Here is a 17,322-nt window from a genome sequence, read left to right as displayed (position 1 = left end):
CACAGGGTGGTGGCAGACGAGTTTCTTCCTAAGAAAGTTATGATTTTAAAAAAAGCAGCTAGATGATGTTACAAGAAAATGAGATTCCCATCAGATCAGTATATTGTATGCCTGAAACTTATACAATGTTATATGTCAACTGTATCTCAATAAAGCCAGAAAAAATTTTTCAGAAAAAGAGCGTGAATGTGTTTGTAAATATTCTGGCATCCCTTGGCCCTGAGAAGGTTTTTTTGTTGTTGTTGCGTTTTTGCGGTACACGGGCCTCTCACTGTTGTGCCCTCTCCCGTTGCGGAGCACAGGCTCCGGACGCACAGGCTCAGCGGCCATGGCTCACAGGCCCAGCCGCTCCGTGGCATGTGGGATCTTCCCGGACCAGGGCACGAACCCGCGTCCCCTGCATCGGCAGGCGGACTCTCAACCACTGCGCCACCAGGGAAGCCCCCTGAGAAGGTTTTTAAATGTGTTATTTATGTCTCTAATCATGACAATTGCTATAAAATAAAGTTTAGGAAAATCAAAAATAATAAATAAAAGAGAGTGTGAGATTCCTATCAACCGCCCACAAGGAAGCCTGAGTCAGGTTTGTCAGGAATCAGGGAGCACAAGGCAAATGGGGTGCGAGATCCCAGGGGTCTGTGAAGCAACAGCAAGGGACCTTTTCGCTTTGCCTTTTTTCCCTCTTGATCCCAGATTCTCTAAAGGCAACACAGAGTGTTAGAACCAAATGGGCCTGGGGTGAATTCCAGCCCTCAGCTTCTCGGTGGTCCGGCCTAGAGTCACTGGAATCTCTTCTGTATCACTCACTGCCTAGCTTTATTTTGGGCAGATCACTAAGAGGATTGCTTACCTGCAAAATGGGAGCAGTAGCCTTCCTCTGCCCACCTCAGAGAGCTTTGAGGTACAACAGAGACAACGGATAGAAACATGCTTTTTAAATGGAAGATTTCTGTACCCATTTGGATGGGACAAAAATAACATAAGTGACTGGGGTCCTCCTAACCTTCCTTTGCCTACTTAAGACAACTCTGCAGTTTCTTTTTCTCTTGTCTCCTATTTAAGGAAGGGTTCATACCTGCTGGCAGGGAGGCTCCGCTGATGTTTCAATAAATGGACGGGAAAGGGATGAGGGAGAGAAAGCCCGGGCTCTTTGGCTGGGTGACAGAAAGGAGCTCCCGAGCAGCGTGAAGGTGGGTGGATTCTTTATGAGGAACCGCATTTCTTTTCAATTACTTTTGGCTGCTGATTTGTGCGTCACTAAATGTGATCCTATGCTGTGATTCAGTTACTTTTGGTTGCTGATTTGTGCTTCTTTAAATGTGATTCTATCCTGGGCCATGTGAACCCTCACACTTATTAGGGTTAAAAATATAAACAATTACTATGATCATTCCTGAGCCTTGTCAATAAGTGCTTCAATTCAATTGATCAGTGGCAGTTACACAACCTATGGAATAAAGCAACTGTTGAGTGGGAGCACGGCTCAGCAGTAGTAGGGGGTGTTTGGAAATACACGTGGGGATTTTGGGTTGTCTCAGCAACTGGGGGCTCCTACAGCATTTAGTACCCGGGAGCCAGAGGCGTGGAAGGTTGTGTGAGGACAGTGCTGCCCAGCCAAGCATTGCTCCCCACCCCAAAACACCCAGACCTGTCCCACCAAGAAATGCAAGAGCTGAAGGTGAAGGAAGGCCAGACATCAACAGGGTAAAGTTAGCACATGCAGGCGAACCAGACCTTGTGGGACAGGGAGAAACCAAACTGTAAAAGCGGAAGGGCTGTGGAATGGCTTTTTTTTTTTTTTTTTAACCGCAGGAGTGAGGGGGCCTCTTGGCAGGACATGGTCAAGGTCTTGGTCCAAGATGCCCTGTAGATGGTGCACTCCTGAAAGTCCTGATTATAAGGTCCCGTTATTACAAGAAAAGCCTCAAGCAAATGGAACAGGGAGCAGAGCCAACCTGGCTTGGCCAGCTCTGCCCTGGGGGAGGGGTCTGCGCCACAGATTAAGAACGATGTCGCTAAGGGCAGGCAGACGACTCACGTTCAAGCCTGAGCACCTGAGGTCCTTCCACCCACACCACGCCAGCCCTGTGGTTTGAAAAGAAGCCCCAGAACTCAGGGACCCCAGAAATCAGAAACTCAACTTCCAACTGTGCTATGTAGAGGGTTTCGAGCCTCCGGGTAGCTGGCCCCTCATATCATTCTCTCTGTCCCGACCCTTACCTCAGAGGGTTGGGACAGCACAGTAGGTCCATTCTACCCACAGGAAGCACGTGCCTTTGTGCATGCCGTTCCTTCTGCCTGAAATACCTTTCCCTATCACATCCCTACAACAACAACAATAATGACAAAAACGATTGTTAATATTTTCTGACACTTGATATGTTTTTGTTGAATGAGATGGGAGTGAAGGAATGCTTCTTCACCCAGACTGCAAAGTATTAAACGACTGATAACATTCAGCGTTGGTGAGCTTGTGGGGAAACAGCACATACTCTCATACACTGTTGGCTCGACTGCAGTGGGTTCACCTTCATTTGGAGGGCGAGTTGGTAGTTTGTAAAAATGCAAACATCTATCAACTTTGCAATTATATCTCTAGATATTTATCCTAAAGAAAAACACTAAGAGGCTGTGCACAGGGATGCTCACTGCAGCACTCTTTGGAATAGGAAAAAGCTGAAAACAACCCAAACAAATGTCAGGAGAATGGTTAAATAAACCATGGCACATCTACACCCCAGAGCACCATGCAGCTATTTAAAAATTAAGGCAGCTCCACTCAAACAGATAGGGAAAGCATTCTAAAATATGCAGTTAAGGAAAAAAGGAATGCCACAGAATAATAAGTATAAATAAATAAGCCCCATTTATGTAAAAAATACATGCATCAAACAGGTACATATATTTGCAAATTAAATCCTCAAATGAATCAGGGTAACAGTAATGCTCACCTCTGGAGAAGGATATGGGTTTGGAAGGGTCTAAAAGGAGACTTTATTCTACACAGCAGATATTATCAAATCTAAGATGCCATCGATTATAGCTGACGCTAACATTTTACGTACCAAAAGAAGAGAAAAAACACTGCTAATTAAGGCATAATACTGTCCCCTACCTTTTAACTTTTTATTTTGAAATAATTACAAATTTAGAAAAATCAAAGAAAAAACAAAGCACAGAAACTTCCCATATACCTTTCACTCAGCTTCCCCGAATGTCACCATGCTACAGAACCTTAATACAATTAGAGAAACCAGGAAAGAAAATACTGATACAATATGGTGAAGTAATCTGCAGACCTGAGATGAATTTCACCAGTTTTCCCAATAGTCTCCCAGTCCAGGATGCCACATTGCACAGAGTCGTCACGCAGTCTCCTCCAATCAGGGACAGTGCCGCAGCCTGTCTTTTATGATGTTGACACTTGAAAAATACTGATTAGTTAAATCTGTAGAATGTCCCTCAGTTTGGGTTTGTCTGTTGCTTTCTGATGCCTAGACCAAGGTGATGCATTTTTAGTAAGAATACAGCAGAAGAGATGTGCCCTTGTCATTGTACCGCTTTATGGGGTACAAGATGTCAATCTGTTTTATCATTGGGGATGTTAAGCTTGATCACCCGATTCAGGTGGTGTGTGCCACGTTTCTCCAGTATAAAGTTACTATTTTTCCCTTTGTAATTAATACGTATCTTGTGGGAAGATACTCTGAGACTATGCACACATCCTGTTTCTCATCATACTTTCGCCCACTAATTTTAGCAACCATGGATGATGCTTGCCTACAGTTATTACTGTGGTATTTGCTTAACGATAATTTTCTATTTCCATCATCTCTTCTACATTAACTGGAATTCTCCTCGAAGAAAAAGAGCTGTCTTTTCTTCTCCATCTACTTATTTATTCAATTACTTATTTTATTCTATGGGTTATAATCAATCTCTATTATTACTTTATGGCTCTGATTGTGCCAGATTTGGCCATTGGGAGTTCCTTCAAGCTGGCTCTTGGGTCCTTTCACCATGCGCCCATCATTTTTTTGAGTCGTTTCTAATTTTCTAGCCCTATATGATGTTCCAAACTCACCTTGCATTTTTTCTGCCTCAATCACTCACTCACACACACACACACACACACACACATTCTATATCTATTAAAAGTCTGGAATTTATACTGATACCTCTAATTCCAATTCAACACCTCTCAGTTTATTCTAACTTCCCCCCTTTCTTTATTTGTAATTGTTTTTCTTCCACAATGAGAAACCTGGCTCTCATTATCCCCAGTATTTTTATTTGTTCACTCCTAGTATACACACAAAGTAATTTCAGAACTGCTACTCACATAATGAGTTCTTACCATTCAGAACTTTGGGGACTTTATTTTTTTAATATTTTATTCTTTTAGACTTAGACCCAAAACTTTTTTTAAATATTTATTTATTTATTTAGCTGTGCTGGGTCTTAGTTGTGGCACGCGGGATCTTCGTCTCTCTGTGCAGGATCTTTTAGTTGCGGCATGTGGGATCTTTTAGCTGTGGCATGCAGGGTCTTTAGTTGCAGCATGTGCGGTCTTTAGTTGAGGCATGTGGGATCTAGTTTCCTGACCAGGGATCGAACCTGGGCCCCCTGCATTGGGAGTGCGGAGTCTTAGCCACTGGACCACGAGGGAAGTCCCAGACCCAAATTTTTAAAAGCATCTATCACTCTTGTAAATTATTTTTTTTTTAATTGAAGTATAGTTGCTTACAACACTTGTAAATTCTTAAAAAGGAAAATACAAGTGACATAAACTGTGTCGGGCCTTCCTAAAACTTCTTCACGTTCAGGGTCCAGGGCCTCCGAATCGCTCCGTCTTGAAGCTGTTGCGGGCGGTGCTTTTCCATGAAGCCCCAGCTCCTCCGACATTCGGATCATCCGTGGCGCAGCACTTCCCGAGATGCTCCACTACTGATGCCAGGATTTCTCTCCAAGCAGCAAACTTTGGCGTACATGTGAGGGCAAGGACAGTAGTCCTGGTGCCCAACTTACCAACAGAGACTGCATTTTAGAGATGTTATGAAAAAAAAGGTACATCTTAGAGTTGCCATAACCTAGTTCTTTTTTTTTTTTTTTTTTTTGCGGTACGTGGGCCTCTCACTCTTGTGGCCCCTCCCGTTGCGGAGCACAGGCTCCGGACGCGCAGGTTCAGTGGCCATGGCCCACGGGCCCAGCCGCTCCGCGGCACGTAGGATCTTCCCAGACCGGGGCACGAACCCGTGTCCCCTGCATCGGCAGGCGGACTCTCAACCACTGCGCCACCAGGGAAGCCCAACATAGCTCTTTTATAAAACTTTCTTCTGTTGAGGTACAGCAGCAATGTGTGAACTCTGTTTCTGTACACACGTGGTTCCAGGTATTAAAAGCAGACATAATAAGCCTCCAATCCCCAGACCAAGGGCAAGGGCAGACAGAACTGGAATCCCAACAACACACTCCATGTGAGCAGCTTCTGTACGGAGCCAGTAAAAAGTCCTACTGGGGCAGAGACTGTTAATTGTCCCCCAATACCTGTTCTCCTCTTTTTAATAATAGATTCCCAAATTTTAGAAGAGCAGGTAGACAATGGGAATAAACCCTATTTATGACCATGTGACAGCAATCAGCCAGTTAGATGTAAGTGGAAGCATGTGATTTTGGGACAGTACTCTTAAAAGGGAGGAGACATGTCATTCTTCAACCTTTCCTTCCTCCTGCTGGCTGGAATATAGATGTGATAGTGGGAGCTTGACAGCCATTTTGGACCCTGAGGCTGGATACTAAAGGTGGCAGAGTGGCAATATAGAAGTCTAGGTTCTGAGAATCATGAAGTCATAATTCTGGATGGCCTACCTCTAGACTCTGCTTATGAAAGAGGGAAACACACTTTTATCTTGTTTAATCTATTTTTTAATTGAGGTATAGTTGATTTATAATACTGTGTTAGTTTTAGTTGTTGAGCAAAGTGATTCAGTTATATATATATATATATATATATATATATATATATATATATATATTTCAGATTCTTTTCCCATATAGGTCACTACAGAGTATTGAGTAGAATACCCTGTGCTATACAGTAGGTCCTTGTTTATCTATTTTATATATAGTAGCATGTATCTATACTTTGTGTATCCCAAACTCCTATTTTATCCCTCCCCCCACTTCCCCCTTTGGTAACCATAAGTTTGTTTTCTATGTCTGTGAGTCTGTTTCTGTTTTGTTGTTTAAATCTATTATTATCGTGGGTTTTCTGTCACGTCATTGAAGCTAATCTAAACTTGGGACAATTTTCTTGGAGACCCAGCCTAACATGCTAAAGGAACTCAAAGAAAAGCAACAGGACGGGGCTTGCCCAAGGGGACACAGGGAAATTCTAGGGCTGATCCAGAGCCTACAGCCTCCTCTCCGCATTGAGCAGCATCCTTGCTTCAGGGAGTGCGCCAGCCCCTTCCAGCACACAGTAACTGCATCAACACGAGTAACTAGGACCCACATCCAAAAGTTAAAAAGCTACAGTTTGGCACTTTCGGCCACAAATTCTCAAGTTTCTTTAACACAGGTGCCTCAGTTCAGTCCTGTATCTTTGGCTAATTTGGCAAATGTTCCAGAAACAAAGATACGCTTGTCCTGGATCTTTGTGCCAGATTCAAAGGGGTAAGCTGAGGCAACAAGCCTCCTCCAGCTCGGAGGTCTGCAACGTGGTCTGCAGGAAAGAGAGAGGCCGAAGGAGCAGCTTTCTTACTGGGTATTTCTCTCCTGGAAAGCCCCCTTTCCCTCTGAATTGCCTCACGCACTCGTGTTTTGAAGAACGGCACACTCACCTGGCAGAGGAGCGCCCACTCCAAGCAACTCCCAGGGTCTTCCTGCCTCACATATGATGTCTGCAGAAGGGGGCCCCTGCTCAACCCCAGGCCATTTCTTCTCATAACAGCACCTGGTTGTGGAAATGGCACCCCTGCCCCATCCTCAGTCCATGCGGTACAGGGATGACCACACCCCCAGGGGCGGCCAGGGGCGGCCAAGTGCCCCAGGCCTAAGTCCTTCCTTCCTTCCTTCATTCATTCATTCACTCACCAGATATTGATTGAGCAGCTACTATGTGTCAAGCACTATTCTAGGCACCAGAGATAAAAGATTGATCATTACAGACAAAAAGTCCTACCTTTGTGGAACTTTCAGGGGAGGGGGTAGGCAAACAATCAACAAATCTAAGGAAATATACAGTGTGTCAGACATGCCAGGTGCACAAGGAAGCAATGTCACAGAAGGGGAAAGAGCATGGGGCTGGGGGCTGCGATCTGAAACAGGGTGTGAGAGCAGGTCTCACTGAGAAGGTGACCAGAGCAAAGACGTGGAGGAGGTGAGGGAGGGGCCCTTGTGGATGCCTGGAAGAGCGATCAGGGCAGAGGGAATAGCAAGCGCTAAGGCTGTGAGGCAGGGGTTTGCCTGGCGTGTTCAGGTGGATGTCAGGAAGCCAGCGTGGCTGGAGCACAGTGAGTTGGGGGAGACAAGGAGGAATGAGGACCAAGAGGGAAGAGCAGAGGCATCAGATCACGTCTCGTCTAAAAGGCCGTTAGAAAAACTCTGGCTTTTCCTGAGTGAGGTGCCTTGGAGGGTTTTGAGCAGTGGGATGATGTGACAGGATTTCCCTCCATGTTCTATGTGTAGAACAGACCTAGGGGGTGAGGGTGGAAACAGGGAGACCAGTCACTGTATTAATCTGGGAGAGAGATGCTGACGGCCATTGTGGAGGTGGTGAGAAGTCCTCAGGTTCTGGGTATGTTCTGAGGGTAGCTCCAGGGGGGAGCTGCAGATGGATCAGCTGTGGGGTATGAGAGAGAGAAGAGTCAAGGGTGATTTGGTTTTGTCCTGGGCCACTGGAGGGAGACAGTTGCCATTTATGAGTCCGGAAGACCTTGGTAAAAAGAGGTGGGGGTAAAGCCCAGGCGGTTGGCTTAGACCTGAGTCAGGTGGGGCTGCAAATGTCAGGTGGTTATAAGAGTCTGCACTTCAGGGGAGAGTCTAGGACTGGAGACATCACCACACAGACGATGTCTGAACGCATGATACTAGATGAGGTCAGTTAGGGAGTGAGTGAGGACAGAGAAGCGGTCCCAGGATGAGCCCTAGAGAAAGGAGATGAGGAGAAAGCAGTAGAGAGTGTACAGGAACAGCTGGAGAGGTAGGAGCAGGGTGCGGAAACCAAGTGGACACACTACATTTGGTTTCAGAGACAGTTCAGGGGAGGGTGTGGGTTCCAATCAGGGCAAGGCCTTTGCTGGAATATTTGAGAAGCTCTTTGCTGGGGTTATCAGGAGGATGGTATGTGAGTCAGCAGCCATTTTGCCACCACGAGGAAGGGACTGACTTGGGGCCGAACCAACCCAAAGAATGGAACTGATAGGAGTGGGGGAGAGAGAGAAACAGAGCCTGATGGTCTTCAGTGGCCGTAGGTCCACTGTGCTGCATAGACACCCCAGTCTCCCTTCTTGGTGTCAGTCTAAGTTCAGTTTCTGTCACTTGCAACCAAGAGACCTAACACAACATCTAAGGTCTTTTCACCTGCATGGTCCAGAGGGGCCAAGCAAAGCCCAGCACCCACCCACCCGTCTGGCAATCACACAGGGTAGCCAGGCCTGGGCGTGGGGTCAGAGGGCTTGTGGGCTTGGAGGCAGGGCTTCCCTACCACACTTGAATGGCAACACCACGGTCCACTCTGGTAGTTCAGGCCTTTTCCAACCCAGGCACCTCCATCAGGTGAATCCAAAGATGCAATGGTAAAAAGGAGCCCCAGAACATCCTGCGGCCTGTGGTCCTCCTGGATGACCACTTCAGATTTCAGGGGACCTCCAGGCCACCCCTGTCCACTCTTCCTCTCTCTCTGCCCTGTCCCAGTGTGCTGGGTTCACAGCAAACACTTTGGAGCTGGCAAGGGCTTTGGGCGCAGCGGGCCTAGAACACTCACTTGATGGACGAGGAACAGGGGTATGCTCAGGTGGGACAGGCCAGGATTCTCACTTGCTCAGGACTGGAGCATCTCCAGGCACACAGTGCCTGCCATGCACTGCCCCCAACACGTGAACTGAAAAAAACATCTCAGTCCTCAAAGGTATTGGTGACGGGGCTTAAGACGTATGGTCATTCTGGTTGGAGTACACCTTTCATCTGTGGTTTGGAGTTTAAAGTACCTGAGGATTAAGGAAGGTGGAAGGGCGTGCCATGAAAGCTTTTCTGTTATGACACAGAGACTAGGTTTGTGGTAGGTGAGCAGAAGCTCACATCCTACCAATGCTTGGGTGGGTGTTGCTCTCGTGCTTACAAAACAGTGTCATGATGATCTCCCCGGCTGATCCTCGGGACTATTCTGTGGGCTCAGCCCAAGGTCAAACAGCCAGGGCCTGATCAGAAGCAGGTTTCCAGACCCCAAGCCTATGGCCAAGGGGCCAGCCTCTACGGTGACAGAGGCACCGGGTCGGATCTGCATGCACCCCAGCATTGGTTTCCTGGTGCTGCTCTAACAAATCACCACAACCTTGGTGGCTTGAAACAAGACATGTCTATTGTCTTACACTTCTGGAGGTCAGAAGTCCAAAATCAGTGGCCCTGAGCTGAAATCAAGGGATTGGCAGGACCACTCTCCCTCTGGAGGTTCTGGGGGAGAATGTGTTCTCCCACCTTTTCCAGCTTCTAGAGCTGTGTTCCTTGCATTCCTTGACTCGTGCCCCCTTCCTCCATCTACAAGGCCAACAGTGGGAGCAAGCGAAGCGTCTTGCTGCAGACGTCACATTACCTTCTTCTTCTGTGGTCTGTGGCTGCATCTCCCTCTGGCTCCCATTACAGGAATACATGTGGTTGCATTTAGGGCTCACCTGGATAATCCACAATAATCTCCCCATCTCCAGATCCTTAACTTAATGACAACTGCAAAGTCTCTTTTGTCATACAAAGTAATGTTCACAGGTTCTAGGAATTAGGATCTCAGTATGTTTGGGGGCCATAATTCGGCCTAGCACGCCTGTACACACGCACACGCACACCCCACGACCTTGCAGCCCCATCTGCGTTACTCATTTTGTCTGTATCCTCTTCCCTATAAACATGGAAAGCCAACTTCAATACCCATGGTGAATGACTCTTCCTCTCTCGAGTTTTCCAAGAACACACCCTCCCAACAACCCCGGAATTCAGCTCTCCTTCAGAATTCCTGTAGGAATTCTGGTTTCATCCGAACCCCAGCGCTTAGCACTCTCCCCTGTACATTTGTTAATTTTTCATTTTTAAAAATAGATCTTGAATTTCACGCAATACACATTCACTGAGCAAAGTCAGAGAAGCAAAAGGGCAAAAAGAAATAAAAAATCACATACAATCCCAGTAACCAGAGGAAAACACTGTTAACATTTTTGCTTATCTCCTTTCATTTTCAGTGCTAATAATCTATACACTGAAAAAAAGGTTTTTGTTTTTTTAAACTGAAACATATTTTGGACTCTGGAGTCAGATAACCTGGTGCAAATTTCAGCCAGTTACTTGCCATCTGTGTGACCTTAAGCACGTTACTTAACCTGTGCCTCAGTTTCCTCATCTGTTAAAAGGAGGAAATAACGGCACATACCTCACAGGGTTGTTATGATCATGAGTTAACATACAGGAAGTGCTCAGGACTGTGCCCGGCACATGACAATGCCATGTTGTGAGCTGTCATCACGTTATTACATGTATATAAGGAGACATCTGTTCAGGTGGGTAAATAACTTTTGGTAGCATAATTCACAGCTGCCTGGGGTTCCCTGGTTTGAATGCACTCCTGTTTATTTAACCTCCCCTACTGTTGGGCATTTAGGTTGTTTCCCGTTTTTTCTTCTCTTCTATAAACAACTATGGGATAACATCCTTGAACAAACACCTCTGAACACATCTTTACTTTTTCCTAAAAATTCAACTGCTGAGTCACAGATCATACATATTTTTAAGCTTTTGATACATCATTGCCAACTTGCCCTTTATAGAAGTTGCACCAGTGGAACAGCTTGCCCGTCTCCCCACACCCCACTTAATGAACTGCTCCCTTCTCCCCTCTTCCTGCAGGCCACGCGTCCCCTCACACCTATCTCTCGCAGTGCCCCAGCGAAGCAGTGAAGTTTACTAAAATGGATGAACTGGACATGAGGATGCAGGGTCCTATTTTCAGCCTCCTGGGGTAAATCAATGCCTCCGTTTCCCCCACATATAAATATATGGTCAACACACCTGCCAACAATCAAACATTATTTAAATACACATTCCATGCATTAAAATGATACCAAAATTCCAGACTGAACTGGCAAAAGGCTTGCTTTCTAATCACACATCAAGTATATTTTTTAAAATTTCCAACGTCTAATACTGAGGCTCCCAAGGGACTATTTCAGAGCCCTCAATCTGCCATTTTAGATCTCTGACTCTGAACCATCTTGGAGACAGACCATTGGAGTATAAATGCACAAAAACCATCACCTTTCTACTTGCAAACAGACGAATGTCCCACTTTTCCCCATCTCACGAAGAAATAAAAAAAGGCACCGAGAGTCTGCCCTCTGGGGACTCTACAGGGAGCTTGTGTGTGGGCAGGACAGAGTTCCGGGCTCCTTCTCACCACGCTAATGAGGAAGGGCCTTTATTCCCATTTATTGATAAGGAGACTGAGGCTGAGAGAAATTAAGAATTTGCTCGGGAGCTGACAAGTGGAGAGGAAACCCTGAAATTCACATCCTCTGATTCCCAAATCCCTGCCCTCCCTACACCGGAAAACTCTGTAAAGGTGTCTGGAATTCTAAGTGCCGGCCGCCTAAGCATCGCTCACCTGTGAAGGAACAGCCCCTTCTTCCCTCTGGAACAAAAAGACATGTTCGGGCTGCGTGTGACAACTCATGGGCATCCTTCCAGCCAAGTGAGGGGTACCTGGCTTTGCCCACCTGGTGTCAGAGCTGTGGATGTCCGGCCAGCAGGGCCCAACACCAGATGTCGTGCCTCACCTTGTCCCAGGTGACGGGAACCTGAGGCCAAAGCAGGGTCCCCCAGAGGCACATCTCAGGGAGGCCTGGATTGTGTGGAGAACCCAGAGGAGGAACTGGAACTTCCCTGAGGAAGGGAATCTGATGACTGGAGCACAGGGGGAAGGGGAGGAGACTCCAGGACCCAGAGAAGGCAGCTCGGGGACAACAGCCCTACACCTGCCATTTGCTGCCTGCCTGCCAGATGTTGCTCTCAACGTTTTACACGCATACAGTCTCACACCTGTATGGGAGGTACCACAACGAACCTATTTCACAGATGAGGAAAGTGAAATGTAGAGCAGCTATGAGACTGGCCCGGAGCCAGGCAATTAGAAACGCATGGGGGGACTTTCCTGGTGGTCCAGTGGTTAAGACTCCGTGCTTTCAGTGCACAGGGTGTGGGTCAGGGAACTAAAATCCCACATGCTGTGTGGAGAAGGAAGGAAGGCAGGCAGGAAGGCGAACACGAAAGATTAAAAAAAATAAAAAAGAAATGCATGGGATGGCTCAGGGCTCAGGACTCAGGTTTGAAACCCAGCTCCACCTCTTCTCAGCCGCAGGACGTGAGGCAGAGGCTGACCTCATTGGTAAATGATCATGATGATAAAATGGGAGAATGTGAGAACTATAAACAGCTAAATAAACGTGAGTTTAACAAAAGGTTCAGTGAAATAATTTCCTAATGCTGGTGTGGGGCAAGGAGTTGGAGACCTCTAAGAAATCATCCTGGAGACGCTGCTGAGCCTGGACTCACTCAACAACTACTGAGCACTTGCTGTATGCCACCACAATAAACCGGCCACCACCTTGTGACCTGCCCATCATCCAACAGAGCAGATGGGTCAAAATCTCACAGATGCACGTGACACGGATAAAGTGGGTGGAGATGGATCCAAACTTCCTCGTGGCCAACCGGCCAGCGCAGCTGGACCCCTCCATCACAGGGACAGCCAAGACCAAGGAACCTGAGGGGAGATGAAGTCCACGAGGTGCCCACCAGGGCCAGGCCCCATCCGGGTGTGCCACCTGTACTATCTCAGTGAGCCTCACGCCAGCTCTCAGAGGGAGGGGTCAACATTTCCATCTCTAAGATAAGAAAACTGAAGTCAGGGAGGTTAAGCAGCTTATCTGAAATCACACGGCTGGCCAGAACCGGGGCTGGGATTTGAACCCAGATCAGTGGGACGAGGAAGAGGATGGGAGGCAGCTGGAGAAAGAGGGAAGGCTAGAAAAACCACTGTGGCGCGGCTGGCAGGGATGCCCTGTCTCCCAGGGCCTGGTGAGAGGTGCAATGGGAGTCCAAGACTGATGATGGTGACCGACGGAGTCCTGTTCCAGACTGGCCAGGGGTCTAGAGAGCCTGTGAGAACCAGGCACGTCTGTCTGATGAGGAAGGAGGGGCCCTGACCCATGAACCCAGAAGACGAGGGTACACTGTATTGGAACCCCAAAGCCTGGACCCCCGTTGCAGCCCTCACGCATGTCTCCCACGAACACTCCTCCTCCAGGCCCTTCAGGGGCTGGAAGAGGAGAAGGGGAAGGATCTAGGAGTTCTGTCCTGCATGCAGGGCTCTAAAAACCCACGGGGTGGTGCAAACTTTCCCTCCGGGAGGGGGGGGGATTAACAAGTTCAGCCGCTGCTGTGGTTCCCTTTGAAGTCAGGAGGACTGGCCTGCCTCAGGTGAGCTCTACAAGGCAAGCTGGCAAGGGATTGGGGTGGGGGGGTGCCAGCCGCACGGCTAACTGGGCTCAGATCTCGCACTTCTGAGCACCTGGCCAGTGTTTCTAGCGCTCCAGGAACAGCGCCCACCTTCTCTTCCCTCTGAGCTTGGCGTGAGCTAAGGAGTGGCCACTGTTACTTGAACACGTACTCACAGCCCGAAACTTCACCCAACCCCCAGCCCACCCCATCCCACACACTCCAGGCCCTTCGGCCTCCGCTTCACGTCACATCACTCCCCGTTCAAGCCTCTCTCACATCCCAGGGCCTCTGCGTACGCTGGTCCGTCCATCCTTCAGCCTGTAATGCCACCTCCCACTCGGTTAACAGAAGTTCTGTCATTTAGGGTCCAGTTCAAACGCTGCCACGTGCTCAAATCTATCTGCTCTCCTCCTGCCCCCCCCCCAGACTCCAACCTGTTTCCTGAGTGTGTCCTCACACTGTTGCCCCCTTCCCTTTCTTGTAACAGGGCTCCTGTGCTGTTCCCTTGCACAGATGGTAAGGTCCTCCAAGTCAGGGATCAAACCTCCCAGGCGCCAGGGAACGATTTCTGGAATCCACATGTCCATCCAGTACACATTGATCGAGCACTTCTACAGCCCAGGATCTGGTGGGATCTGCACTTCTCAACTGTTTCCCTTTCTTAGCCCCCATCCTCCTGTCTAAGTCTCTCCCCACCTCTCCCTTGGGGAGACAACAGAAGCCACCTGTACTGTTTGCCCTTCATGCCTGGGAGAGCGTCTCCACCCTTCAGACCCCTGGCCCCTGTCCCGCTTACTCTTCTGGGCAGACCCTGTGTCCTCTGTTATCTTCAGCCACAGCACCCAGGATATGGTTTCCAGTGGGGTGTCTGGCCATTTCTTCACAGGGGCCCCAAGGCTGAAGTTCCCCAAGTCACCAGGGCCCAATCTGGCTTCCCACTTTCCTGGCCACTTGGCCTCTACTCCGAGCAAGTAACTTCTCCTCCCAGGGAGAGGTGCTCAGATTCTCACGGGGAGCAGGAACTCAGAGGCCCACGGCAGAGGTCCTGTTGGGAGCCCAGGAAGCTCCTTTCTTGGGGTGACTGAGTGACACTGATTGAAGGGCAGGGGCTCTAAGCTCTCTTTCCCTTTTTGGGGACCTGCCTAGAGCTTGACTAGTCGGAGACTCCAGGCGGCCAGTCCTCGAACGCGCGCCCCTGCGGCAAGCGCTCTACCCACCCAAACGCCGGGCCCCTCAGAGAGCAAAGCCGAGCAGGGCACCGCCCCAAGTCCTCTCCCGGGGCCAGGCTCCGCACAGAAACCCGCAGCGCACAAGCTAGGACTTGGCTGGTATCTGCACCCCCTCCTCCTGCTCGAACCCGAGTCACCCCAAACCCGTGGCCACAGCCACCAAGCCCCGCTCCAACTCGGAAAGTAGCGGGCAGCGAGGGCCGCGCAGAGGGGCAGCGGCGGGGAGAGGCCGGCGGTACCTGTCAGCAGCTCTATCTTGTGTCCCAGCACCTTCATGTCTGCGCCCCGCGCTCAGCCGAGCAGGGGAGAGGAGCGCGGGAGGCGAGGAGGGAAACAGCAGGAGAGTGAGAAGTGAAGCAGGAAGAGCAGCCGGGAGCCGGGAGAGCTCTCGCCGCCCCCCACACCGCGCTCCCCCCTCCAAACAGGTTTAAAAAAATCCACCAATTGCACGGCCGCGCACCCCTCAAAGGCGCCCGCCGCCACCTGGTCCGGGTGAACTCCGGGAGGCTGAGAGAGCGCGCGGGGTGGGTGCAGGTGACACTCTGGGAGGCGGCGGGAGTGGGCCCCTGTGCCGCCGTCCGAACAAAGAGGCCCGGCCGCCCCCGATGTCGCGATCAGGGAGGCGCGGGCGACCGCGGGGCCGTGGCCCTGGGGATCCGCGCCTCTGGCCGGGAAGGCGAGGAGGAAGAGCCCGGGCGGGGCGGAGTGGGCTGGGGGGGGGGGGGGTTGCCGCCCTCGTAGGCGAAGTGTGGCCCGGCGACAAGGCGGCCCGCTCGCGGGGGCTGCGCCGGGGCGGGGGGTCGGCCGCGGCCGCAGTGCCTGGGGAATGGGGGGAGATGGGTCTCGGGGCGCCGCCGACTCACCTAGGGTGAGGCGAGTAAGACAGACGCGCAGGCGGGGAGCCGGGCCTCTGCGCTGCTGCAGCCAACGCGCGGGTGCAGGTGCAGGCAGCGCCCGACCCCTCTGCAGAGCCGCCGCTGCTGGGGGCGGGGGCCGGGCCGGGGGTGGTGCGCCGCGGGGGGCGTGCCCACGAGGGCGCGGGGAGCGTGGGAGCTCGGCCCGGGTGCTGGGCCGGGCCTGGGGTCTGGACCCGGGAGGCGGTTCTAAGCGCTCGGCTTCCGCCTCCCGCTGCAGCTGGAGTGCCCAGTGGGCTGGCGAGCTAGACCCCCGGACATCCGAACCTAGCGGAGACCCCGGGTCGATCGGCCTGCTCCTCACCTCCTGCAGGCGCCCGGAGGAAGGGTCCCCCGCTGCTCGGAGTGCGCCGGGGGCGGTGGGAGGCCCCGCCCGCGCCGCCAGTCCCCTGGTAGCCGCGTGGCGTCGGGCTCCCGCGGGAGGGAGCGGTCTCTGCCCCAGTCTTTGTTTAGATTCCCCAGGAGCCTGGAGGAGACAGCACCCCCTCCCCCGTCCCTGTCGCCGGGTGGGAGCTGCTGGGGAAAAGCCCTGGGGGGGTTGGGAAGAGCCAGGCGCTGAGGGGGATTTGGGTCGTCGTCCCCCGTTTTCAGAGCCCTAGGGTTTCCTTGGGGAACTCATGCGGGAGTGACTCCAGCCAGAGGTGTTCTGGGCCCTTGCCCCGCCCCCCCCCCCGAATGTGGCGAGGTCCCTGCTCTCCCCCATTCACCCTCCATTATCTGAGCGAGCAGGAAAGGGAACTGGGCACCCCTTTTGTGCTCAGGCTCACTCTGGTCAGTCCCAGTGACGTTGCTCTCACCTGTTACCCCAAAAGAGGGAACACCAAAGTCCCTGGATGGAGTCCTACTGTAGGGTGAATGGAAATGTGATGACCTGAAAAAATTTACTTGGGCAAGACAGCTCAAGAGGAGGGCTCCTGGAGACAGCGGTTCTATTCAGGCTCTGCCACTGACCTTGGGCAGGGCTCTGCCCCTCCCGATTCCGGCCTTTCCGGTGCAGAGTGGCTGTGTTGGACCAGGTCATCTGGGAGGTCCAGGATGGTGCGGGCTGAGACGTCAAAGGGTCCTTCAGTGCGTCTCCCCCTTCACTGAACCTTTAACTGGGCTGGTTTGTAATGAGGTCCCAGCTTTCCCTCGGCTCCAGGCTTCTGTGAAAGCTACTATGACTTTGAATTAACCGACTCTGCAACGTTTAGGAAGCTGGTAAGATTTGGTGGCCCCAGATGGGGTGCACATTCCTGCTTGGGGTGCAGTATATAAACTGCACAGAAGGTAGCAAGCTTGGGTCCTCCTTACAACTCTGGGGCTCACCTTGGGGAAATTCTTGCCTCTCAGTTTCCTCCTTTGTAAAGGGATGATGAGGGGAGGTGGTGACAGAGTAAACCTCTACATCCAAAACGTCCAGGAAACTGGTTCTACATATA

The 17,322-nt window shown here is 50.8% G+C and overlaps 1 protein-coding gene across 8 annotated transcripts in view; it reads right to left on the bottom strand.

Annotated features, from left to right (window-relative positions):
* Positions 1–15,949, bottom strand: part of NDRG4 (NDRG family member 4) — a 41,940-nt gene extending 25,991 nt beyond the window's left edge. For 6 of the 8 annotated variants that reach the window (XM_089903180.1, XM_089903177.1, XM_089903181.1 and 3 more), the window contains exon 1: positions 15,851–15,939. The gene's annotated coding sequence lies outside the window, so the exon portion shown is untranslated. Of the gene's footprint in view, positions 1–15,850 lie in introns of all 8 variants that reach the window. The other 2 variants (XR_016391001.1, XR_016391000.1) reach the window with 2 other exon arrangements.
* Between the last annotated feature and the right edge of the window lie 1,373 nt (positions 15,950–17,322).

The sequence above is a fragment of the Delphinapterus leucas genome, chromosome 20, assembly GCF_059928025.1.
Source record: "Delphinapterus leucas isolate spDelLeu-1000000601 "Yukka" chromosome 20, BTC_Dleu_Yukka2, whole genome shotgun sequence".
Taxonomy (NCBI): domain Eukaryota; kingdom Metazoa; phylum Chordata; class Mammalia; order Artiodactyla; family Monodontidae; genus Delphinapterus; species Delphinapterus leucas.
This window is presented reverse-complemented; position numbering and strand designations above follow the sequence as displayed.